We start from the raw sequence: 25,428 nt of genomic DNA on the forward strand, positions 1-25,428 counted from the left end.
GGGTCGGGGGAGAGGCCAGGCATCGAAATCAGGCCCTCATTGGAGATCTTTATGTCAGCTCTCTCAAGATAAAGTAGCGCTTCGCTAGTCCAGTGTGGGTGTGATGCCATAAGTTCGCGTTGCAAGCTGCAGCCGGACAGCAGCGATCACCCTTAATAAGTGGCAGCGAGCCCGCTTCCAATCTCCAGTACCCGCGCTCATTTGGGCGGCAGCTGAACTGGCACGGGTCAGTCCGTCCCGGCGGTCGAGATGCGGCATTCCCTGGAGGTGGCGCTCCCGGGATTCGGGAGCCGGCTTGACTCGCGTCCCCCTCAGCCTTCGGCCTTCAAGCAGTAGAGGGCGGCCCACGCTCGTGTTGGAGCCGGTGCCCACGTGTGCAGATGCTGCACTGCTGAAAGTCTCCCGGTCCCGCTGTGGTCCGCAGCTCTGCCCGGCCGTGGATGCTGCGGCTACGCTATCCACGGGCGCCCCGAGAAGGGGGCGGGGAGAACCCCTTGGCACACGCCAGGGTTGCCGTAGGTGGCAGCGGCCAGCGCATGCGCGCCCGCTCCCAGAAGCCGGGAACGCTGAGGGGCGCGCGCCCCCATTTGCGCGCGCACGCTTGCGCTAGCCTGGGTTTCCCCGCCTGCTCCCGTTGTCAAAGCCGCTCCGGCGCGTGCGCGCGTTATCTGCGGCCGACCAGAGTGGCCGGGTTCCCTCTGCTCCAGGCCCCCGCCCCTCGCCGCCCCCTCCGAGTCCCCAGGCAACCCGTCCCCTTCTTTTCCTCGCGGAATGGGGCTGGCGCTGCTCGGGGTCGCGCGCCCGGGACCCGGCTCGCGCTCGGTCTCGCGCTGTCAGCTACTGGCAGGCTCGCGCCGCCTCGCGCTCTCCCTCAGTCATTGGCGCCGACGGCTCCGTTAAGCGGCGGCGGCGGTGGTTCCTGTTTCCGTTTCTTCCTCTCCCTTCAGTCGGGAGTAGCATCCTCCACCCAGCCACCCCTCCCACTCCCACAGCGCAGGGCAGCTGCGGCTGAGTGCTGTAGCAACGGCAACTGGGAATGATCGGAGACCGCCTCTGCTCCCGCCACGGGTAAGGGGGCGTTTGGGGGCCGGGCCCTGCGCGCCTCCGGGTCTGGGGCTGGGCAAGCGCGGGATCCACCGAGGCTCCGGGGATAGGACTGGAGACTGTCGCTGCTCTTTTCCCCCAGGCGATCCCCGGGCCTGTTGCTACAACTGCTGCTGCTGCTTATCCAGCGTCTCTGGGAAAAGTGGGGAGGGAGCCCACGGGACGATCTGGCGGGTCCTTTGCGCGGCCGGGAGGGCACGGGCAGGGGGTAAGGGGCGCCCGCCGCCCGGGCCGGGACGCGAAGCGGCGCGGCCGCTGCCCTCTGTCTCGCATCGTTGCATAGGGCAGGGGCTGAAACCGAGGAGAGGAGAAGGGATGGGGGCGGGGTAGGAGGTGTCCTCTTCTCTCCTCCACACCTACCTGCCCTTTCTCCAGCAGTCTGTCCCAATAATAACGGACTGCGGGGAAGAGGATGCCTTTGCGTTATAGGCTTTCGGGAGGGGTTCTCGGGCTAGAAATCAGGGAGTGGACACATAGAAAGATTCACTCCCAGCGAGGGGCCAGTGCCTGGGCACTTAACGGCACGAGTGCTCCCGCACCCCGTTTGATTTGGAAATGATGAGCTGGCGGCTTTTGAGTATCTAAACTTACTTGGGAAGATTAAACGATTCCATCTTTATTAGTTAAAGGAGGTTTGTTCTGCAAGAGTGAGTGGCTTGTGGGTCGCAGCACCTGTTCTCTCACGGTAGGGATTGCAATCTTAAGAGACGCAGAACGCCAGAGACGCAGAGTATTTCTTAAGTTCAATGACAGTGTCGTGGCTAGAGTTCCTCTCTGGGGAGCTTTTCCCGTTTTGCCATATAGTAACTTTTTATATTTATTTATTTATTTATTAGTTGTAGAAATGGAGTATATTGTCTTTAATAAATTAAAAACTGAGAAGAAAATGCCACTTAATATCATTGGTATGTCAGTATAGATCAGCTGGAGAAACCACTGTGATAAGCTTGTCTCTTTGATACCATATTCTAGTCCGCGCTTTAATATGCTTCCCATGTTTTCAACTAGATGTTTTTCATCCTTTTCCATAGTTCATATAAGAAGACTGGTACAGCCTTTAAAACTTCATTAACAGGAACCAATCCAGTATCCACAGATTTCTTCTCAAAAGGCACTCTTAACCCATCAGATAGCCTGCCAGTTTCATTCTCATGAGTACTCTAGCCATTAAAAAAAAACAACAAAAACTCAATAGAACAGGGATGAATTCAATGAATAGAAGAAGAAATCTATTGCGTTTTGGGATGTTGGTGCACTCAATTGGTCTAACATTATGAAATCTAAAGCTCTCATTGTAAATAGGAAGCTGGATGTGAGTTCTTCCATAATATATTGTCCAATTACTCTATAGGCCAAGAAAGCTCCTGGTCTCTGATGCCGGTGTTCATCAGTCATAGAGCCAACACTTGGAGGTTCGACAATAATACAATAAATTATTCCTCTGGTGGTGAGGAAGTAAGACAGCACCACGGGAGCCTACGCCCAGGGTGGCTTCTTCAGCTTCAGGTTGAGGCATTCCAACACTAAGAATGGTACAGTCTCCATGTTGGTGGTGGCAAGAGCAGCTCTCCATCTCTCTATTAACTTTGAGGTCTTGGTTAAAGGCAGGGAGGGGTGTTGTCCTACTTCCCGTGTTTGAATTAATTTACAGTTGACTTAAGCCAAATCAAGAAGGTGGACCTAGAAAGCCAGAATCTCTAGTAGATAACCCCAGACTTACAGGTAACAAAACAAATTTCAACAAAAGTGTTTTTTAGCAGTTTAGAATAAAGCTCATCACATATAATTGACTGAAATTTGGCTTGGCTCTCTTTAGAAACTGTAGGCAAGATTTCATTATATTGTTTTTGTTTTTTCCTTGGAATTCCAGGGGTTAAGTGCATATTTATTTTGTTGATTAAACTTTATGTTTTTATACATAATTTGTTTAAAGGGTACATCACATAGAAATAATTTTAGGACAGAAATTATTTAAACACAACAAAGCTACACTGAAATACTGGAGTAAGTCGTATTCTCCCTTCTTTAAAATAAGTTAAAATAATCTGAAATGTTATGCTAAAATATAAGGCCCTGTATGTTTCTAGCCTTGTGAAATATACTATAAAATGTGTATAGAAAGTCTTGATTACTTGATTTATAAATACAATAGTAAGAATGAGGTGGGAATTCAAACATTTGAAACTGATTTTATAGTTTAGTATGTAAGAATGTAGGGACTTAGAAATGAATAGTTTTGAAGAAAAATAGAGGGTAGTTTGGAGGCATGGATTTTCCTTTTGCTGTGTTATAAACTGAGAATTCTACTTGAATTGAAGAGCTGAACAGCTGGAATGAAACTTGCATAGACTGCAGAAATATGCAAAAAAAATTTTTTGATCGAGTAGGAGCTGACATGAAGAGTATCTTGTGGTTTATTAGGATAATTGTTCAAAATAATTTCCATAAAACATACCACTATATAGATTTATTTTAGGATGTTTTTAAATTTTAAGAGTCATTTGGAGTTGTTTTTCTACAAGTCATTTCTGTTTGAGATGTATGGAATTGAAAAAACAGTAATTCTGTTTACATTCTGCATTGTTTGGTTACAAATCTTAACTAGTTATTTTAAGGAATTGGAATGTCTTTAAAAATGGTGAATTTTGAAATTTGCTAGTAGCTTGGAAAAAATTGTGTTCTTTGTTTATTTTTTTAAGTGCAGTTGTATTATTAGCAGGTTGGTCTGGAGGGGGAGCTAGTGCCAAAGCAAAGCATAGCTTAATATGTTTGAGCTTTTAGAACACCCCAGTTCAGATTTTTATGACATGAAGAAACATACATTTTTAATGAAAAGAGTAGGAGAATTTTTTGGGCATATATCTGTACATAGCTGTTTGCGGAGTATATTTATTGTATATTACACATTAATTAAAGTATCTTTTCATGACCTGAAATAATGGAAAATACATGTTTAAGGTTTATTGAATTTCTCATTTAAAATCTCTGAAAATATGTCTCTAAACTTAGAGCATGTAATAGTTTCTTAACCTTCTTTTGCAGTGTATCAGAAGGGAAGGAGTGTACCTTGACCCATTGTGCTTATTGCATATTGTTAACTTTTTTCATTGTAATATCTACAGTTTTAAATATCAAAAAAGCTTCAAGTAGAGTCTTATGTTGGCAAAGATATAAATTGTATAGTAATATAGGTATTTATTAAAAGTAGAGGTACTTTCAGTAAAGAAATGGACCCTTGAGATATCTGTAGAGCAAGGATCCCAAGGTCACTTCTTAACCTCTGCCTCCTGCAATATAGTGCAGTGAGTCTAGCTTATCTACTAAATTGAACTTGTGCCTTTGAAATGAAGCAGTTATTTTTTGGTGTATGGCACTTTGTTTAGGTGTTAGTAAGGTATGTGAATTTTCTTCTCACTGTTCACATTCTTCAAATTCAAGGCTAGAAATTGGTAATGTATGTGTTAAAATCATTAGAATATTTAGTTTTGGAGGATAGTGGTTGGGCTGTATATTCTCCATTGTTTGTCATTATGTAAATAGAATCTCAATGCTGATAAAATAAAAACAATAGATTCTTTAAAGGAATGACTATTTATGATATTAGTTATGTGTTCACCATATTTAAGGGGTTAATGCTAAAAATTAAACAGTTTTTTATAAGACGTGCTGGGATATTTTTATGTACTTCTTACCATTGTTTTTTTGTGCTAAAATTCAGGAAGGAACCATTATTGTTTTTAATTGTTATTTTAAATAGAATTTATTGGGATGACATTGGTTAATAAAATTATAGGTTTCAGGGGTGCAGTTCTACAATATGTCATCTGTATATTGTATTGTGTGTTCCATCCCACATCAAATCTCCTTCCATCACCACTTTATCCCGCCTTTGTCCTCTCCTACCTTCCTCATCCCCCTTTCCCTCTGGTAATCACCATACTGTTGCCAGTGTCTAGGAGTTTTTTTCTTTTGCTTACTCTCTTCACCTTTTTGATCCAGCTCCTGTACTCCCTCCCCCCCTGACAGCAGTGAGTCTGTTCTCTGAATCTATGAGTCTGTTTCTATTTTGTTTGTTTATTTTGCTCATTAGATTCCACATGTAAGTAAAATCATATGGTGCTTTGTCTTTCTTTGACTGGCTTATTTCACTTAGCGTAATACTCTTCAAGTCAATCCATACTGTTGCACGAGGTAAGATTTCCTTCTTTATGGAAGAATAGTATTCCACTGTGTAAAAGTACTACAGCTGTTTTTATCCACTCATCTGCTGATGAGCATTTGGGCTGCTTCCTTGCAAATCTTGGCTATTTTAAATAATGTTGCAACAAATATAGGGGTGCATATGTTCTTTCCAATTAGTGTTTCTGCTTTCTTCAAATGTATTCACAGAGTGGAATCAATGGGTCATAAGGCAGTTCCATTTTTAATTTTTTGAGGTGACTTCATACTACTTTCCACAGTGGATATACCATTCTTCATTCCCACCAATTGTACATGAAGGTTCCCCTTTCTCCACATCCTCACTAACACTTATTGTTTGTTATTGATGATAGCCATTCTGGCAAGTATGAGGTGATATCTCATTGTGCTTTTAATTTGCATTTCTGTGATGATTAGTGATGTTGAGCATCTTTTCATATGTCTATTGGCCATCTGTATGTCCTCTTTGGAGAAGTGTATGTTTAGGTCCTTTGCCCATTTTTTGATTGAATTGTTTGTTTTCTGGTGTTGAATTTTATAAGTTCTTTATAAATTTTGGATTTTAATCCTTTATTAGCTATATCATTGGCGAATATGTTCTCCCATTCAGTGAGTAGTCTTTTCATTTTGTTGTGCAAAAACTTTAATTTGATGTAGTCTCGTTTGTTTATTTTTTCTTAGTCTCGTTTGTTTATTTTTTCTTTTGTTTCGCTTGCCTGAGGAGGTATAGCAGAGAAAATATTGTTACAAGAAATGTTCAAGATTTTACAGCCTATGTTTTCTAGGATTTTTATGGTTTTGAGTCCAGCATTTAGGTCTTTAATCCATTTTGAGTTTAAGAAGGTGATCTAGTTTCATTTTTTTGCTTGTATCTCAACACCATTTTGCAATTTTCCCAACACAATTTATCGAATAGACTATCTTTACCCCATTGTATGTTTCTGCCTCTTTTGTCAAATACTGACTGTAAAGACATGGGTTTATTTCTGGACTCTGTTTTGTTCCATTGATCTATATCTCTGTACTATGGCAGTACCATGCTGTTTGAATTACTATGGTCTTTTAATTGTTATTTTGATTTACTAAAAATTGCATTTAATGAATCTCTTGGTTTAAGTAAATGGTAAGTACACCCATTTTATATTATAGTGCATTAATAAAAGAGTCTCCTTTTAAAAATTTTTACAAAAATTTTATTTACTTAAAAATTTAAAAAAAAAGATTTTATTTATTTTTAGAGAGAGGAGAAGGAAGGGAGAAAGAGATAGAGAGAAACATTGATGTGCAAGAGAAACATCCATTGGTTGCCTCTTGCATGTCCCCAACCTGGGGACTTGGCCCACAACCCAGGCATGTGCCCTGACTGGGAATTGAACTGGTGACCTTTTGGTTTGCAGGAGGATGCACAACCCACTGAGCCATACCAGTCAGGGCAAAGAGTTTCCATTTATAATCATAAGACTAAATATACACACATAAACAATTTCCTTAAAAAGAAAACTAAGATTCTAAACAACTCAAACTAAAAGTGTTACTATTATAGTAGTTTTATACCCTGCATAATACTGGCCCTTTGGTAATTTTCAGCTGAGATATCTACTTTCAGTCTGCTGTAGTCAATAGTTGTGTCATAGGTGTAGCATTTAGAGGACAAATACAAGATTTCCTTTGGTCCTCCTTTCAGTGATTCTCTGGCTTATATTTCTTTACCATAAAGTGTATAGTTTTTTTCTTTCTTTTTCTTTTTTTGCAATTTGAATTGTTATTAAATTGTAGTTTGATATGAGACAATTAAACATGTTTAAAAATAAAATATATTTACAATTGACTTTTATAAAAACCTTTTTAAAATTCACAACAGACAAAAATTATATGGGGCTATGTATGCCACATTTCCTCCTTCTGTGCCACTGGTATCTTTCAAGTTGCTACCCCAGTGCTGGAGCTCACAGGGAGAGAGTCTGACTAAGTCCGTGTATGAGTTCTTTAAGAGGAACTTCTGGGACTCCAGCATTTTTCTTCCATTGATTCAATCCCTGCTGGTTTTTGCAGCTAGAAGTTATGCGGAGTTATCTTCCTGGCACTGGAACCCTGGGCTGGGAAGCTTGGTGTGGGTCTGGGACTTCTTGCTCCCAAGATATCCCTCCTGAATAGTTGTCCACCACACATGGATGTGGGACTAGCCCATTCCATGTCTCTGCCCCGCCTACCAGTCTGGATGGTTTCTTTAATGCCGTAGTTATCAGACTTCCATTTAACTTGTTATCTGTTGGTTCTGAGTGATGGTTTTTCTATATTTTAGTTGTAATTTTGATGTAGTTGTGTGAGGAGGTGAGCTGGAACCCATATAATCTTTACATGATACTGTACATTTTCTTTTTAATGGAGGAGGAAGAGCATATAGGGCCAATGGGATTATGCCATGTATTTCAACACAAGAGTTATTTATACTCTTTATAGAAAGCAGAGGTATAGCATTAATTTCATTTAAGTTTTCTTTGAAAAGATTTTTAAAAAATATTTTATTTATTTATTTTTAGAGAGAAGGGGAAGGAGGGAGAAAGTAAGAGAGGGAGAGAAACATCAATGTGTGGTTGTTTCTCTTGTGCCGCCAACTGGGGACCTGGCCCACAACCCAGGCATGTGCCCTGACTGGGAATCGAACTGGCGACCCTTTGATTCACAGGCTGGTACTCAGTCCACTGAGCCACACCAGCCAGGGCTGAAAAGATTTTTAAAAAATACTTTATTTATTTATTGTTAGAGAGAGGGGAAAGGAGGGAGAAAAACATTTATGTGTGAGAAACATCAATTGGTTACCTCACATGCTCCTAACCAGGGATCTGGCCCCACAGCCCAGGCATGTGCCCTGACTGGGAATCAAACTGGCGACCTTTCGGTTTGTAGGACAAAGCCCAACCCACTGAGCCACACCAGTTAGGGCTTTAAAATATTTTATTTGCAAAGCTATAGTGTTAATTTCATTTAAGTTTTTATTTAAAAAGATTTTATTTGCCAGAACCTAATACCTCACACTCAGCCACTACTTTTTAAAATTACTTTTGTGATAGTTTATTATTTTTTTATTTTTTGGTCAGAAAATGATATGTGAAAGAAAAATATGTTCTGAATTTTAAGTTTCTTAAAAAAATTGATGAATTATACCAATATAAGTCTAGTACTGATGTGGTTCAAACATGCCTTTGCTGTATTATTCTTTTTTTCTCTTGTATTGGTTCTATGGTATAACCTCTTAATTGAAGCACTGGAATAAAACTTTAAAGATCATTACTGAAATGCTCCATGTATTTGTTGTACTTTTGATTCATTCATATCAGATGGCTACTGTTGTGTTGGCTGTTGTCATTTTTTTACTTGACAGCCTAAGGGAAAAGAGCTTAGTGCCTCTGACTAAATAATCAGGTAGTATATGTTTTAAAAATTCTCATGGCACACAGGTTGAAAAATTGCTGTTATAAACTAATAAAATGTTGATATTAATCTTAGATGTAAATGGAAAAAGCTAATGTTTATTCTAGAATCTGAGTTATGAGAAACATTACATAATATGAACTTTAAATGCTATAACTTTCTGATTATAAATGAACAAAAGTAAAATAAAAATGGAAGATTCTTCTATTTGATTTATCTCAAATATATACCTAAAATGAATCTGTTTTGTGTCTATGTAAATCTTATTCAATCAAGATTGTTAATGAACTATGAATGAATTTTAAAGTTTTACTAATTTTGTGGCTGGTTATTTATATCATACCCCTTAAATGAGATATCAGGTCTCATTAATACCTAGAACCAGAATAAATTTGCCTTAGCAAAAGCAGTATTTACAAACTATCAAACTGTAAAAGCATACCAAAGTTATGAAATGACTTAAGTCAACATTTCATAAGCTAGTTTTAAAAATCATTTTTATAATTAAAAATTATATCATTGATTATAATGTCTTGATTAGTGGTAAAGGTGGAAAAATACGATTTGTAGTTTTCATGTTATATCCATTGTTGCAGACTTTAGCTATGCTTGCGGCCGTCAGTTCGGGGAGGTAGATGGAGAAAGGCAGAGGATTGTACTGGTTGATGAGCCTGCATTATATGGATGTGAGGGAGATCTTTTTCTTCAGTTTTTCTCTCCTCCTCCACATTCTTCTACCTGTTTCTCATCCTTAATCATCCTTCCTCTCCCAACAGTGGTAGGATATATGGGAGTTGACCCTCTTTATAGGATTTTTTTTTTTTAGAATTTATTTATTTACTTTTTAGAGAGAGGGGAAGGGAGGGACAAAGAGGGAGAGAAACATCAGTGTATGGTTGACTCTTGAGCGCCCTCAGCTGGGGACCTGGCCTGCAACCCAGGCATGTGCGCTGACTGGGAACTGAACTAGTGACCCCTTGGTTTGCAGGCTGGTGCTCCATCCACTGAGCCACACCAGTCAGGGCTTTCTTCCTCCTTCCCCACCCCCTCCCTCCCTTCCTTCCTTTTTTTAAAAAAAAGATTTTATTTACTTATTTTTAGAGAGAGGGGAAGGGAGGGAGAAAGGAAGGGAGAGAAACATCAATGTGTGGTTGCCTCTTCTGCCTCCCAAATGGGGATCTGGCCTGCAACCTAGGCATGTACCCTGACTGGGAATCGAACCAGTGACTCTTTGGTTTGCAGTCCAACACTCAATCCACTGAGCCATACCAGCCAGGGTCTTTCCTTCCTTTTTAGTGATATGTGTTTTGATTATTTTTCTGCCTTTCCTGTAAAAATCAATCCCTCCCCATTGGCTTCATCCATCAGCAGAAATGTATAAATATCTCTTGAACACAAAACAAAGGCTTTTTTCCTCTCCTACAGCTAAAGTTCAAAAGCAATGAAGATTTTTTTCTTAGAGTTCATAGAACATGTCCTGGAAAAACGTTAGCTTTTTTATTACAGTAGGTTTATTCTAATGATTTTATTTCCTTTTGAGCCAGTAGGCAAGAGACTAGAACTTCAGTTGGTATAGGGTTTAATAATATCTATTTTAAAAATGACTTTGTACCTCCATGTAAAAAGGGAAGTGTGAGCTCTTGGTTCATTTCTAAGGGTCTGTATCAGTCACATTATTATTTGGTTTAATATAATATTTACTTTATTATAATGCCCTCTCCCAGTTTCCTGGAATGCATTCTCATGCCTCCTGTGTTATTTTCTTCATCCATGGAGTTTCTGACAAGGAATTGATTTTTAGAGCATCTCTTTACCTTCTTCTGTGCCTCATTGCAATAATGTAATGTAAAAAGAAAAATACTGTGTCCTTGATGAGAACTATTAACTCCTCAACTAAAATTAAGAGCAGTGTTCTCCAATCATGGGAGTACTGGTTGCAGGGTTAGCCAATTATTGTGAAAAGTTCACAGTGAGAAAACCGTGTGTTTGATAGTCAGGCCCCTAATCATTTGGGATCTGACTGATTCAATTTCTGTCACACATGGAATTGTACTTGTACCTGAAAGAAGAGATATATTCAGTAGAGATTGTGTTATATTTTTCATGTCTTGATTTCTTTGAATAAGTACTCAATCTTTACAGTTTAGCAAATGTCAAAAATTGTAATTTTGAGAAGACCTGTTTAAAATGAGAGCTTATGCCAGTGTAAACATTTAGATGTCTTTTTATAAGTTTCTGATTTTATTTCTTCTTTAGAAAGTTTAGTGAAACTCTAGGGCTTAGGAAGGTGGTAATGAAATTTCTTGAGGCCAAAAGGTTTTTCCTTAGCCTTGGTAAACTGAGCCTCAGCAGCATGAGGAATGTAAATCCTGACTGATTCCTCTAACATAGTTACAGATATCTGGGCTTCCATGAGTTAAAAATCTGCTAATTTTTAAAGTCTAAGCAGTAGAAGTACCAGCTCGATACTGCTGACAGGTGTGAAGCATTCATAGGATGAGAGAGAAGGATATTTTTAATTGGTAAGTAAATGAAGAATATGCCGTCAATGCTGAGTAAGCGGAAGAGATGTATGTCTACTAAAGGTTCACAAATAATAACTAAAGAAACTTGCTAATATGCAATTAGGAATAGTTTCTCTTAATAAAAAGGCTCTGTAAGTGTTTAAAATTATAATGGTATAAAGATGTCATGAAAATGAAATCGCCATGGAATTCTGTTTTGGAGCAATTTGTCAGACCAGATAAGAGATAAAAGAGCACATCTATTCTATAACTGTCTGCAGAGGCTTACCTAGAATGGTGCAGATCCTACCTTAAAGGGAATAATGATCAATAGCTAAAGTGTTTCATAGGAATTTTGCACATTTCTTATGTGTATATTTGTGCAGTACCTGTCATTTTCGGTTTCCATGGCAGATGTATGGTTGAAAGGTAAAGTACTTAACTTTTAGAAATTCTGAAGGGAAAAGGATGTGAAGTTGGTTTCTTTGTGTTTTAGTAATATTTTGGCATATTCTGAGAGTTCTACAGACTTAAAGGTAAAATCTGAATTCTTATTAATTTTTGAATGGCTTTATTCAAGTATAATTTATATACAGTTCAAGTTTTAGCAAATTTGTACAGTTGTGCAATGATCACAATCCAGTTTTAAAATATTTTCACCTTCAAAAGCTCCCTCTTGTCAGTTTGCCTAAACCCTCCTTCTACGATATGTAGTCTTTTGTGTCCAGCTCCTTTCATTTGACATAGTCCTGTTCAGTAATTTGAATGACTAGATAAGGAACAAAAGCTTTGAACTTGGAATCAAGGAGATTTGGAAACTAGTGTTGGCTCTGCCACCAAACACATGAACTTGGGTAGGCCACTTTTCCCCTCTGGCTTCTGCTTCTTTCACCATAAAATGAATTATTTTAATTTTCTTCTATTCCAATTTTCACCAATATGTAGAGATTCTTTGACTTTTTCCTAGAATATACTTTAACTCTTTCCTTATATATAGTAAGTATGATATTTTTTTTCTGAGTCAAAAACAAGTCTTATGGTGTAAAGATGATTCAACAATGGACAAGTTGGGACTGTCTTGAGGAATCAAAATGGCAATTAAATTTTTCCTTGGGAATTTCTTAGTTTATGTGCACAACCTTGAGATAGAGATAATCTTATGTGCTAAGTTAATAATTAAGATTTTTGAAGAGAATAAAGGCAAAGTTAAATAATGCTCAGAGGTAGGGCTTCAAAAGCGATTGAAGCTTCTTATGAACATAAGAAAAGACTGCTTTTTGCTTATATTTTTGTTTTGGGAGTAGAAGGTGGGGTGGACTCATTTTAGTTAAGTTTGAACTAAGTTAGGCTTAAGGCAGCTGAATGGGATTAGACTGTTTTTCAAAGACAGACCAAAGGAAATGGATGGCTACTGTTAGCAAGACTGTCCTAGGGCTCATCTGAGGCAAAGCCAGCAGGTAATATTCAGGTGACAAACTAGAGAAAAAATACATATACGGGGAATTAACAAATAGGGGTATGCATGTGTATATAATATGTGTGTAACATGAGTAGACAACTGACCGAGTAGGGTGGTATTGAGTATATGCCAAAGGGGTAATGTGCATTTTTAGTATAGTATAAAAAAAAGATAGGGCATTGACTAACGACTAGCTAAATTTAAAAATGAGAGTGCTTTAACTATTTTCAAATATTCAATAATTTGATTCTTAGAAACTATCAGAGCTTCTTGTATTACCTAATAATAAGAAGTATGGCTATAAAATGATTAACTTTTATTTTACCCAACATATTAGAATGTATGAGTGTTAACCCACAGAACAGACACTGTGGAGGAGGGGAATGTATCTATAAATATATCTTAATGATGGTGTCATAGAGGCATAAGAAAATTTGTTTCATGCATTATAGTCACACTTCTGTTCAAAAGTGATATTTCTAATTTAGATAAACCACCTTATGATAACTAGAAATATCCCTAAATCAAAGCTATGTTTAATGAATGAAGAGTTGTTACTTTGACAATATTATAAAGATTGTGCCAAGACTTTAAAAGAGTTCCAAAAGTCGAATCCCAGAGCTTTTTATATAGTGACAGCATTCTAGGAATAAGTATAGAGCTTTCTAAGGTGACTATTTTTATGGCAACAATATCCTTTTGAATGTATGCTATGCCATATTTATTTTTAAATGCCCCACTGAATTTGTAATACATATAAAGTGCCTAAGTATGAATTATGTAATAGGAAAAATTTCTGTATAAAAGAAAACAGACACTTTTTCTGTAACTTCTGAAGCTTCAAAATATTGAAGATGATCATCATTCATATTTTCCCAGGGCATTTTATTTTTAATCATAATAAATGAGCAGCTGTCAGAAGATATAGCCATTTCTAGGTTCAGAATTGCTATTTTTTATATAGTTCTCAAATACTTGTCTTCTAGAAAATAGATATTAAGGATTTCTTGAGTAATCAAATACTACTTTGATATTTAAGCGAAGTGTCAGAGCAGGGCTAAAACCACGTCGAAATGATTAATTTAAGCTTTGTATCATAGCAAAGAAAAAGATGGAGAAATACACAGTGGAAAAGACAGATAGAACATCATTACCTCAGGTCAGAATGCAGAAGTCTGTCTTTACAAAAGAATAGCAGTCAAGTCAAATAGACTAAGAATTTGTACGCTTCTGCTAGTTAAGTGGAAATAAGATAAACAATTATTTAGAAAGCATGCTTCAAATTCTTGCTTATATTGGGTGGCAATTCTTTTCTAATTGATTGACTACAGGGGCTGTTTGCTCAGATCTATTCTACCCTCTTCCTAGCCCCTGATTCCAGTATACAACTGGTCCCAACTTAGAATGGTTCAACTTAGAATTTTGGGCTTTATGATGGTGCAAAAGCAGTATGCATTCAGTAGAACCATACTTCAAATTTTGAATTTTCATCTATTCCTGGGTTAGCAATATATGGTAAGATACTCTTTTGTGATGCAAGCTGCAGCTCCCATTTAGCCATGCAATCACGATAATCATGATACCCTACAGTGTACTGTGTTGCCAGCATTTCTTGGATATTGTGTTTGTTTTGTGTTTTTGCATCCCATCATGCCTACAAAATGCCCATCTGTGTTGCCTGCTTCTGATGAGAAGAGGAATGCAGTAGCTCTTTTTTTCTTTTATCCTCACCCAAGGACATTTTTTCATTGCTCTTAGAGAGAGAGGAAGGGAGAGAGAGAGACATTGATGTGAGAAACTTTGTAGGTTGTTTCACTTTTTTTTTGAAAAGAGTAAGAAGAGTACACCCAACAGAAACTTCTTCTGCTTTTCTTTTCTTTATTTCTAAATTGTATAATTCCCCCTCTCTACCATTTGATTTTAGGGATGTGTATGTTAGGCTTTTGTGACTACTTCATGGCTACTTCTTTTATTCCTCTTATCTGCTGGAATATATAGGTTCATTAGTTAACTCCTTTATTTTCTTTTTTTATTTCCAGCTCCCCTAACAACATCTTTAATGACCAAAACAAACAAACAAACCCCAAAACAACTGTTCTTATTCTTTCTTCTCTCTTTTCTCTGCTTTTTCTTTTCTTTTTTTTTTTGTATTATGCAACAGTCCAAAGGAAAAAGCAATTATGTCTATTGTTTTAATTTTGTTACCTTCATTTTTACTAAAACTGTTCTCTGTTGTTACCACAGACCTTTGAATCATCAAATGGGGATTTCAGTCTTAATTTTTGCTTTTTAATTCTTCAGGTATGATACTGTGAACCCCTTTTCCTTCTTGCTTCTCTTTATAACTTTGTAGTTCTCCTGTCTATCCTATATATTCTAGTCACTCTTCTTTTTATTCTCAAGATCAACTTGTTTCCTAAGCATTTGCCTTACACATTTTTCTTAATCAAGATTCTTTTTCTTGTAACATTACCTGGTCCGTTGGCTTCTGTGAGTACGTCTTTCACATGACGCCCAGGCTCTGTCTGAGCTTCAGTCTCTAGCTGGAGAGCTCCACCTATTTGTCATGCCATCAAGCTCAATATGCTCAGATATGAATTTCCTTTCATTTTCTCTCTTCTAAAATGTATTCTTTCTAACTTTAATTTCTCTATGACTGGCTTATCCCTTCAATTTCCAAGCTTGAATTATGAGTCATCTTTGAATTCCACATCCGATTCATTCAACTGTCAAATTGTGAATTTTGTTCCTGCAGTGTTTCATCTGTTCTTTTCTATTTCACTTCTTACTATAGACTTTTAGGTTCTCATTACCACTAACATATAAATAATTATAATTTGATGGAGGAATAGGAGGTAGAGGCAGTTCTAGGGTGAGATGGGAAGAAGCTGTATTGAAGGAAGCTGATGTTTTAAGTTTTGCATCGAAGAATAAGTAGGAAATTACAGGCAGATAAACTGAGGAAAGTCTTATTAGAAATTTATCATATGTTGCCAACTCATAAGACATGCTTTAAACCTTATTGCATGTGAGTGTTTTGGCATATATGTTGCTTTTCTTTCAGGTGTTGATGAAGATCAGTGAATGAACAATGTAAAGCCAGAGTGACACACAGTAGTATGTATCTTTATTACTTAGCTTTGCATGAGAAGAGTGGTAAAATGCCACGTGTTGAAAGGCAAGCATTACCTGCATTAAAGACTTAAAATCTGACTAAAATTTACATTAAAACCCATCTTTAAGATTTTTGACACTTGGAATATAAATCTTCAGTGGGTAGCTATTTTCAGTACTTATATATATCTTTATTTTTTATTTCTTCCTCTTTTCATACTTGTGTGATTCCCTACAGCAGGGCTGTGTAATAGCTTTATATTAATTACAACTAATACTGAAAATAATGATAGCCACAGCAAGTAAAGAGATAATTTACTATTTTTGGTCTATTAGGGAAACAATATGTTACTTCTTTTAAAATGGAAAGCATTAAAAACACAATCAGAATTCTCAAGTGGCCTAAACAATAAGATGACTTATTGGCTTTATAAGGAGGAAGAACAGAAGTAGAGCAGCCCAGGAACAGCCAGGTCCAGAATTTAAATGATGTCTTCAGGATAGCCTCTGTTTCCTAACTTTGCTTTTTTTTCTCTGCGTTGGTCTTATATATATTCTGCTTATGTTTTAGAATGCTGCTTTTGTGGCAGAGATGCATGCTTCAGAATACTGAGATGTTTCCGAGGGACAGTTTCTAATGGGGCCCGTCCTTGGACTAATCACTGTGGGATTGATGACATTGGCATTGTCATCAGAACCACATAAAATAGGGGAGGGTCAATTGTCCAAAGGATGGAAATACAGTAGTCCCCCTATCCACAGCTGTACTTTCTGCAGTTTCAGTTATCCACTATCAATGGCATTCTCAAAATATTAAATGGGAAATTCCAGAAATAAACAATTCATAAGTTTTAAATTGTATGCTGTTATGAGTAGCATGATGAAATCTCTCTGTCCTGCTCTGTACTGCCCCATCCTGCCCACAACATGGATCATCCCTTTGTCCAGAATATCCATGCTGTATGTGCAACCCCCCTGTTAGTGACTTAGTAGCTGTTTTGCTTATCAGATCTGCTGTTGTGGTATCATAGTGCTTACATTCAAGTCACCCTTATAAGTAGCCTCACACTATGTCACAGTGCCTATGTCATCTCATCGTATAGGTATTGTATCATCTCACATCATCACAAGGAGAAGGGTGAGTACAGTACAGTAAGTTAACAGTCATACACCACATAATGATGTTTTGGTCAACGGCAGACTAAATATATGATGGTGGTCCCATAGATTATAATCGAGCTGAAAATTTCCTATCCAGTTGCTGTAAAGTCTTAGCGCAATGCGTTAGTCATGTGTTTGTGGTGATGTTGGTATAAACCTAGTGAGCTGTCAATCATATAAAATTACATCACATACCATTATGTACAGTACTTGATAATGAAAAGAAATGACTGTTGCTGGTTTATGTATTTACGATACTATACTTATTGTTGTTTTTTAGAGTGTACTCTTTCTACTTAAAAAAAGTTTGCTATAAAATAGTATGCCATGTTACACCAGCTACAGCATCATACCTCTTGTACTGTTTCAGTGGATTGCATCGTATTCTCTTGTGCTTGATTTAATCTTGTGGTGTTTTGTTCATCATGGTCCCTAAGCATAGAAAATCCACTGCTAGTGCTACCGGTATGAGGCCATGTCAAATGACTGAATTGGAATGAAATTAAAAGTAATTAAGGACTATAAAGGTGGAAATTAGTGATTGTTTTTATGTGTCAGGCAAGCACGTACCATTCTACTATAGCTATGATCTTGAAGGACGAGAACAAATGATGGACTTTGTTTAAAGATCTGCTTTACTGAAGTCAATGAGACTAACAAAATTAGAGAAGGGCCTGTATCAGGAATGGGGAGATTTCTAATGACCTATATTGAAGACCAGACAACAGAAGCTTATCCTTCTCAGCACCATGACAATCATGGCCAAAACAAAAAATTTGTTGGTGATGTTAAAAGAAAAGGCTGGACCCAACTATGATATTGAATTTACTGCTAGCTCTGCGTAGTTTAAATGATTAAAGCATCATTATTCATTACAGAATGTTTAAGGAGTAGGCTATAAAATTACGTTTATGTAAGTGCATTCTATGATGTTCCCATGACAAAACTGCCTGATGACGCATTTCTTGGGGTGTATCTCTAATGTTAAGGCAGACGTGACTGTATTTTGAGAGGGAGAGACCACATTTACATAACTTTAATACAGTGTATTGTTATAATTGCTCTTTTATTATTACCTATTGTTGCTAATCTCTTACTGTGCCAAATTTATAAATTAAACTTCATAGGTATGTATGTATAGGAAAAACATGGTTTAGGTAGGGTTTGGTACTATCCATGGTTTCTTAGAAAATGGTTGTAGTTCTTTCTAAAACAGAACAGTAAATGGCCTTGACAAGGCCTTTGGCAAACATTTGGGTTGTAGCTGCTACATGGCACAATCAGAAGACACCATTCACATTTAAAAACAAAAGAAAAGGTCTTGGCTATATATTTACAACCATTATCTAGAATTATTGGTGATCAGGTTCCAAAGAAAATTTGAGGACTGTCAAGTTGTGCATTAAAAAAAATTTTTTTTTGCCCTTGCTGCTGTGGCTCAGTGGATTGACCGTCGTCAGCCTGTGAGCCAAGTGTCGCTGGTTTCATTCCCAATCAGGGCACATAACTAGGTTGCACGTCAGGTCCCCAGTTGGGGGCGCAAGTGAGAGGCAACCACACAGTGATGTTTCTCTCCCACTTTCTCCTTTCCCCTCTCTCTAAAAATAAAATAAATAAACAAAACAAACAAATAAATTATTAAAAAATAAATAAATTTTTTTTTGGTGTTTTCCTGAAATAAAATTTTTTCCAGGAGCAGGTTCTAAAGAAATGTCCTAAAGGTGTATGTCTAATGTATCAGACCTGAGAGGCAGAAAGGCCTATTTCAGATACTCTGCTGTTTATCGCATGCGTGATCTTGGAACTCTGGCTTCTTTGAAGCCATTTCTTTATCAGCATAACAGGGTTGATTATAGCAATCTTTTGTGGATATGGTAAGAATTATCAGTAATGTATATAAATTGCTGACATAAAATAGAACTCCTCAAGTTGCAACTGCTTTTTCTATTTCTTAGGACTAGTGTTGATTACCCAAAAGGCATATCTACCAAAAGCTTAGGGTATCAGTAAAGCGTAGGAAAACATTCTTTTTTTAAAAACAGAAAACAGTTATTAAAAATTGTTTTTTGACATAGTCAGAAAATAAATAAGAATTTTATTGTATTAACTTATTTAGTACTTATAGGTTGGAGGAAGAGTAATATACTATTTTTTTTTTTTTTTTTTTTTTTTTTTTTGTGCTTTGAGCCTTTTACAGGTCTTAATTCTGTTCTAACACCACCACCACCATGGCCATTTCTGTATTGTGCCTGTATTAGAGAAAGAGTTTTTGAACTATATCACCTAATGTTTAGGGTCTTAGAAATGCAGTTTACATGTTTGGGACAAGAAGATATGTGAATGAATACTAGTTCACATCATTAGTTCTGTTCAGTAAAGTGAGAATATTTGAGGTTCTAGGAAACTTTATAAGATTTGAAAAAACTTCATAGTTTCTAAATGATTATTATTCTTGTGATTTCATTTTGATTAAAGTGAAGTCCTTAAAACAGTAAGGAAGGAGCATCAGGGAGATTAAATCTGCTTTATGGACACAAGGAGAGGGATTTACCGAGCAATGGTGTGGGAATGGAGAGGAGTGAGGCTGAGTTTCTGGTCCTGGGAAGTGACTTAAAAGCTTTACCTGTAGAAGAGTGATAGTGCAATTTTGTTTGCTTTTAAACTGTTTGTATTTGGGTATTTTCTGTTTGTTAAATATGTTAGTTTCAAACCTCTTTATGGTAAGGAGATTTCACAACTTTGAGCCAAATTATTTTGACTAAAGTTTTTGGCTCACACCTTTTGTTATTTCTCAAGTAGACTTTTTGTAATATAGGGAGGAATAAGAAATAGTCTAAGAAGTAGAATTAAAGATCCTTTTCCTCTTAATTCTCTTCTTTCTTAGGTAACTAATACATCAAAAATATTTCATTCTAGCCATTTTGTAGCTTGAGATTAAAGAAGGAAAGTTTGCATTCACATCTCCTAATATCATCTGCCTTTTCTTGCCTTTGATCTACTATAGCAGATTCTCTGTTTTTCTCAAGTTAAAACCTACATATTTAGTGGACACTGTCTCCACTTGCTGAAAGACTAATCTTCTAAGGTTCCCTTGCAACCAGGTATAAACTTGTGAAGCAGTTCTGGTCAATGATATGTAAGTGGAAGTGTGTGATACTTCCCAAAGTTCTTTTTAAAGGGAGAGATGTACCCTTATCTTTTTCTCCAGTTGCCAGCAGAGACCACGAGGACAGGGTGGTAGGTGGAATGAATGGAGAGCAGAAGGACACTGTAAGTTGATGACATGGTAGAACAAGTCCTAGATTGCCTATTTTCAGATTATTTTATGTCAGAGAGAAATAAACTTCTCTTTTGCTTAAGCCACAGTTTCGGGTTTTTCTGTTATGTATAGATGAATCTGCTACCCTCCCAGTCTCCCCCCTACTCCATTCTAAGACAGTTCCCTTTCTGCTGCTTCCTGGTCTATGGTTGAACTCTAAGTGTCATTTCACTTTCTACTTCTAAATCCCTGCATCTCTGCTCCCAACATTTTCTGTAATATTTGTTCACAGATAAAACATTGCAATTAGAAGCTGCTATAAAGGCTAGTTATGTAGTTTCTGAAATTTTAATTAATTTAAAGAAATCGTTTAGAAATATAAGTGAATATGTAAGTGCAGTTACAGATTTTTTATTTCCTAATGAAAAAGATATAATAAAAAAAAAAATGTGTAGCGTTAAGTTCCTTGCAGGCGTTTATTGGCTACCAGCAACTCCTTCAGTGATTATGTCGAGATCACTAATACTCCTCTTTTTACTTGCCTCTTTTGGAGACCCTCTCCTACCCCGCTTTAGTCACATGGTTTAAATGGAAGCTTATTACTGTCACAGTTATTGATTCAAGAATGGTTATGTGAGATGAGCAAATACTAGGTCTGTTCTGCATTACTGGAAGTCTGCCTATCAGGGAAAGAGGTCCTCTCTAGTTTTGAGGTTGTAATGATATAGAAAGGCGTTAGGATCAAAATGTTTAGAATCATACTCAAAAGCAGAAATAGAGATGGAGGGAAACAATCCAGTCTTTTCAGAAAATGGACTACCTCATCCGGCCTAATTAGAATCTCTTTTCTAGTAACTTCTGGTAATTTGTAGTTGATACATAATTTGAAGTCAGACACTGTTAGGCACTTGAACTGGATGGTCAAATGAAGGATCAGAAGTTTCTTTAAAACCATATTTCTAAATACAAATAAAGAAATATATTTAAAAAAATTTAAACAGTGTTGGAAACACTGTGTTCTTTGTACTTTGAAGAAGGTTCTTGCCTGGTAAAAATATTGTATTGTCTTAGTTATTCAAGCAAATTATTTATTTGGTAAACTAGAGTGTTTTACGAAGAAAAAAAGAACCTACAGGTTTTGCTTTATTGATGCAGATGATTTTTTAAAGGAAAAAACCCAGACCCATCCTAAACAAAAAAATATGCACAACAACCTTTTACTGCCAAGAAACCATCATATAAATGCTGAGCCCTCTGGTTCTGCTTGTGTACCGCTTTATAAATAGGAAATGATTTTATTTTTGGAATACTATATAGAAATGTTATGAACCAATGGCTATACTGGTCCTTTCAAATGTAGCTGGTAAGTAATAGAGAACACTTTGCTATCTCTACCATTGATAATATTGTCTTTTATCATTAATTTAATATTTACGTTTCTTTCCAAATGCAATAATTATTTATTTTGTGGCAGAATCATCTGTGGTTTCTTAAGCAGCATCATATAGTTTTCTAAATTAGAACTGCAGATTTTTCCTAAAGTCTTAGTTGTTCATAGAGCAATAGATTGGAAAATGAAAGAATATTTATAAAGAGTAACCACAATACTTTTAGTAGTGCCCCACTGTTTTAAATATAATGGTTGAAGAATTATCTAGATTGAGGTACAGAGAAAGGAGAAGGCAGTGAAGTCAGGAGTTATCTTGTTGGGTATCACCCTAAGGATATATATGGTACTCCTGAGAGTGAACCTAGCTTCTAAAGTATTCCAGTTTCCCCCTCATGACGCTGGATTTTCTTTTCTGCTGCCCGTGGCCAACTTTTCCCTGTACTTCTGAACTTTGCCTACTCCTTTAGTGAGGATATTTTAAGGTAGCTTTTCTTTTGTCTCTGAAATTCCTGCTCCTGTACGGGACAATTTCCTAAACATGCTATTAGTACTGCTGCCCAGACTTGGCAGAGGCACATTTTCTTAGGAATTTACACTACCCCTTTGAATTTTAGAGGTCTGTTCTCTTCTTTGTTAGGCAATTCAGTAAACTGTTCAGCAAATATTTGTTTATTGAGGAATACTATATGACAGGCACTGTATTAGGTCCTGGTCATATGGCTAGCAGTAACTAATTGACTTGAAGGGAAGACATTTTAATAACTAAGTACTAAAGTTTTACTTATTTTATTTATTAATTGTATTTGTAATTTTAAACTTTAAACACAAAAGTAGAGATTTTATTGAATTCCCATGTATCATCACTTGTCTTTCAACTCTATCTTTTTTCAATACTTTTTTTGTGGATGTATTTCCAAGAAAATTCCAGAAATGCTGTTTTTTCCATACATATAATACTTGAGGGTGAAACTTAATTTTTTTTGTAGTATAACCATAATGCCACTATCATACTTAAAAAAATTAACTTCAATTCCTTAAAATTAACTACTACTCGGTTTGTGTTAAACTCTCCATTATGTACAAAAGGTCATTTTGCATTTGGTTTGTTTGAATGAAGACCACAAAAGATCTACTCACTATAATTAGTTGTGTAATACCTGTTTTAAGTTTCTTTTACTCTAGAATAGTCATCTCCCCTCTTCTCCCTCATGCCTCTTGACTTGTTTTAGAAATGAAGTTTTGCTTTAGTTAGAATTCACTATAGTTAGATTTGGAATAATTTACACTGCCTGCAACACATTTGATTTGTATTATTTCCACTTGATAAAACTTTTTTTTACCAAACTTATCAATAACTTCTGTGTCCTAAGTGAATTGTCCCAACATCTACCTTAAGATGCATCCAGCCAGAGGCCCTCTTACTGGGAAGGACTTAACTGCTCTGGTGTTTTAGGGCTTTTTTTTTTTTTTTTTAATTCTTAGATTTTATGACATCTGTGACTGGTATGTAAGTCACAGCATTAGAGTTTGTCATGTATCATATGTCATATATCATATGTCATAGTCCAGTTGTCTCATTTGTTGTAGATGAGAAGTACCTTTCACCTAAGTGAATTTGAGGAGAAATTTACCAATGGAGCAATTTATAATAGTGGAATGTTGTAGTAATTATTTTAGACCCACGGTCACAGAATTAGAATTGTATTTTTTAGTATAGCAAAAATCATACCTGCCATTTAAATAAAAGCGGGATTTTAGAGAGAGAGGAAAGGAAGTGGGGATAGGGTGGGAGAGAGAGAAAGAGAGACAGAGACAGAGAGACATTGATGTGAGAAACATTGATCAGTTGCCTCTCATACGCACCCCAACTGGGGATCTGCAGCCTAGGTATGTGCCCTGACCAGAATGAACCCACAACCTTTTTGGTGTACTGGAGGGTGCTCCAACCAAAAAAGCCACGCATTCAGGTTGTTAATTTTTTATTTAGATGATGTCTTGGATAAGTGGCAAGATATTTTTTACAGAGATAATAAATGGACAAGTAAGTAATTTTCTTCATAATTTTTGTAATTTATTTCCTTTCTTCCTTGATATGTAGAGACCTAGTATACACTATGGTTGTGGAGTTAGAGATCAGGATTGTTGAAATATAGATGCCAGTTTAACTGTAGTTTATAGTACTGTACCTTAGCATAGCAGCCATTTCCTATTTTCCTATATTTGTAGAGGAATATACATATATCTTCATCAATAATTTAAAATTTGAATGAAGATTTCCTTCACAATGGGATTTGTTTAATGAATAAAAAAATTTAAGTTTAAAAATGAGTATGGTAGGCCCTGGCTGGTGTGGCTTAGTTGGTTGGAATGTCATCCTGTAGACCGAAAGGTCATAGGTTTGATTCCTGGTCAAGACACATACCCAGGTTGCAGGTTTGATCCGTGGTTGGGGGACATCCTAGAAGGCAACCAGTTGATGTTTCTCTCTCACATCAATGTTTCCCTTTCTCTCTCTTGCTCTCACCTTCCTTTCGTCCTAAAAGCAATGAAAAAATTTCCTCAGGTGGGGGAAAAATGTAAGTATGGTATAGAGGGGCATCCTACCAAATACCTAATTGGTGCTCTTCAACACCATCAAGTCATTAATAAAAGGCAAGTCTGAAGAACTGTCACAGCCAGGAACAACCTAAAGAGACATGACAACTAAATATAATGTCATATCCTGGATAGGATCCTAGATCAGAAATAGGATATTAGGTAAAAACGAAATCTGAATAAACTATGGGCTTTAGTTAATAATAATATGTTAGTATTGATTTATTAACTTTAATAAATATACCATTTTAATGTAAGGTGTTAATAGTAGAGAAAACTGATGGGAGGATGGTATATTGGAACTCTGCTATCCTATGAATTTTTCTTTAAAACTGTTCTAAAAGAGAAGCGTTATTTAAAACACAAGAAAGTACTTTTTAAAAATTATGACTAATATAAACTCTTTGAGGACAGGCCATTTGACTTAGTAATTTTGTACAGTTAAGATCTAATATATTGCATAGCAGAAAATAAGCACTCAGTAAATGTTGAGTGATAACATTACACTTAGGTTGTTTTGTGGAAGGAGCTTCTGGAAAGATGAGTAGAAGCAATTTGAAAAAGAAGCTATTAATTTTCTCAATTTTTATTAAAAAGCTACAAAAACTCAATTTAATACAAGTTGAATTTATTTGAATACATTTTATACCCAATGCAATGAAAATGTTTCCATATACTTTCTGTTATTGCTTGTGAAGCCAATTTGAAATTTTCAGTGTTGTAAATGATTCTGAAAAGGCATCGAGCTTAGTTTAGTTTATAAATCTTATTCCATTAACAGGCTGAGTGCTAAAATATTAAACATAGTTCTTGAACGAGTTGAATTAAGTGTACTAGTAAAAAACAATAACAACAACAACAACAAAAAACAGAGTACATCAGCATCATTAGCAGGTAGGGAAATGCCAATTAAAACCACAAAGAGGTACCACTATATACCTATTAGAATAGCAAAACAAAAACAATCAATCAAAAAAACTTTGACAATATCATGCTGGCAAGAATGTGGAGCAGCTGAAACTCTTAACACATTGCTGATGGGAATGCAAAATTGTACAGCTAGTTTGGATAACAGTTTGGCAGTGTCTTATAAAGTTAAACATATTTAGCATAAAACCCAGAAATCCTACCCATAGTAATTTGCCCAAGAGAAATGGAACTATATTACTTCAAAAACTAGTACATGAATATTTATAGCAGCTCTATTTAT

The 25,428-nt window shown here is 36.7% G+C and overlaps 1 protein-coding gene and 1 pseudogene across 4 annotated transcripts in view; one reads left to right on the forward strand and one right to left on the reverse strand.

Annotated features, from left to right (window-relative positions):
• FUT8 (fucosyltransferase 8) overlaps nt 1–25,428 on the forward strand; it is a 293,901-nt gene that overhangs the window by 79,589 nt on the left and 188,884 nt on the right. For 2 of the 4 annotated variants that reach the window (XM_090270999.1, XM_090271003.1), the window contains exon 1: nt 617–1,068. The exons of the other annotated variants lie outside the window; for them this stretch is intronic. The gene's annotated coding sequence lies outside the window, so the exon portion shown is untranslated. Of the gene's footprint in view, nt 1–616; nt 1,069–25,428 lie in introns of those variants that run through there. 4 annotated transcript variants of the gene reach the window in all.
• LOC150016927 (oligosaccharyltransferase complex subunit OSTC pseudogene) lies at nt 2,222–2,649 on the reverse strand (annotated as a pseudogene).

This window comes from Furipterus horrens, unplaced genomic scaffold (assembly GCF_987537825.1).
Source record: "Furipterus horrens unplaced genomic scaffold, mFurHor1.1.pri manual_scaffold_3, whole genome shotgun sequence".
Lineage (NCBI taxonomy): Eukaryota > Metazoa > Chordata > Mammalia > Chiroptera > Furipteridae > Furipterus > Furipterus horrens.